This window comes from Mus caroli, chromosome X, assembly GCF_900094665.2.
Source record: "Mus caroli chromosome X, CAROLI_EIJ_v1.1, whole genome shotgun sequence".
NCBI lineage: Eukaryota > Metazoa > Chordata > Mammalia > Rodentia > Muridae > Mus > Mus caroli.
Window position 1 is genome coordinate 34,530,491 of NC_034589.1, and position 2,400 is coordinate 34,532,890.

Sequence of the window (2,400 nt, forward strand, 5' to 3'; positions counted from 1 at the left end):
AATGTTCTATAAATTTTAGGCGCAGCAACTGTTTTATAGATATATCCAACTTGAGATGAATAGAGACAAAGGCATCCAATGTGGATGCAGGAAAAAACAAGAGACCTTAACCCTACACAATGAATTACAGGCAACTAAAGAACACTGAGCGAAGGAGAAACAGTCTTCAGCAGGGACCGACACGCCAATGGCCTGTTCAGTATCAATGGGTCATGCCTGAAACTATACATACAAATAGCATTAATAGAGTAAGCATGACACATTTAGGAATATATATCTATGTACATGTGAATATATGTATGTAATAAGAATTAATGAATAGAGAGTCCATGACTTATAGGGAAAGCATGACGGGGTTTATGGGAGGGCTTGGATGGAGAAAAGAGAAGAGGAAAATGATATAATTATAATCTCAAAAATAAAACACGGTTCATGCTAATTTTATGTTCATCCTGACTGTCCCTTAGCTGCATTGGAACTAGAAGCTTTTTGCCAGTCTCAATGACTAAACACTTCTCACCTTTATTCTTTCAGCTCATTCTAATAACTAATACTAAGAATTCTGAATATTGGAGTTATTATTTTAGACACACAGATTCTGTGCAAATATGAGTCCCTTCTGAATCATGACAAAACTAAAGGCAGAGACTCCACAAGCTCATAGGAACATTTTAAGGGCCTTGCATAATTTCCAGTGGGGGTGCTATGGGGAGAAAAGCTACACAGAAGTATCCAAATGCAATGATTTACTAGGAAGAGAAATAGAGAGACATAATATCTTGGAGCATTAACGGATAGATTTTCATTCTCTTTTTACCCCTCATTACCCCCTCAGAATTTCCCATTAAAGTCAGACCTTGAGGCTGAGACTTATTATCTTGGACAAGAACCCAATGCATAAAACAAAGAATCATAGTCTTGGAGTTTACTTTGAAATTGTAACTTTCAAACCCCTTGCAGAGCCACTGTCTTGAGAGATAAGGCTTTGGAATACAAAAAGCTAAGATGTCTGAGGGAAAAAAAGGTTCTGCATTTCAAAAGTGTAAAAATTTAGTGCAAAGCCAAGAAGTTTCCCCATAAATAAGAGATGTAGGAAGAATGAATGATGAAAGAGATGTCTGTGCTATAGCTTCGAAATGAAATTAAGTTAGATTGGCTAAGGAAGGAATGAGAGTTGCAACTAATTCCTGATAAAAAGGAATGGTCAGAGCAAAGAATTCTTTGGTAAAAAAAAAAAATGAGAACAGAGACCTGTGCTTCAGTTCCATGATGAAGCTCAAGGAGCAAACCTTGCAAATATGAGCTAGAGAAGTTTAGATAGAAAACTCCTAAGGCCTTAATACATAGGGCGATATACTTATCACAAAGGTAATTTGGATTGTGACCCAAGAAGCCTCACCTATGCCTAGAATGGTTCTTGGGAGGGACCTTAAACAACGCAAATGTCTAGGAGCATAGTCTTCTATATAAAACTTATCTTTAAGCCGGGCGTGGTGGCGCACGCCTTTAATCCCAGCACTCGGGAGGCAGAGGCAGGCGGTTTTCTGAGTTCGAGGCCAGCCTGGTCTACAAAGTGAGTTCCAGGACAGCCAGGGCTACACAGAGAAACCCTGTCTCGAAAAACCAAAAANAAAAAAAAAAAAAAAAAAAAAAAAAAAAAAAAAAAAAAAAAAAAAAAAAAAAAAAAAAAAACTTATCTTTAGCCATTAGGCACTGAAATAGTCCAACAAGCTGTTCACAAATGGATTCAGTACTGACTGGTTGGTCCTTGGTCTGTAACTCCCCAAGTGAAAGTAACAAGTTAGGAAATGCCACCCTGATGATGTGAGGCAATAGATTAAATCCCTTGAGTATTGGTATCTGTAGAGATAAATGCAGTGAATTACACAGAGTCTTGGGTCATTAGGTAGATGAAAGAGGTAAATAAAACTACTGACTTTTACTCACATGTGTTCTGGATTACATTCAAAGTTGTCAAGTATTTCCAGCAATCAAACACCATGTGCTGCATACCTCCTGTGCCTTCTTCCCTACACTTTATAAAAACAAAAATATAGATGACTTTAATCAACTATTTTTGGCAAGTTTGTTTCTATGGCAGTAAGGTGAGCATTTACTCTAAAGAAGCAAAGACCCAAACTTTTGATGGAATACTTGATCCCAAAACATGCAATAATGAATTTTTAATTAATAAACTACTTCTATGGTTCAGTGGAAGACTTATAGTAGCTGGTTCAAAGCTTGGGCGCTGGGGGTTTTCTTGATTCCAATCACTATCATTCAACTGCCAAAAGTATGCAAAGATCCAGTAACTGCAAACAGAATACAACCATCTCAATATGTTCTTGATGTCAGAAGCTGTTAGGACATTATAAAATAGATGGACAGTACCAAGTAGTA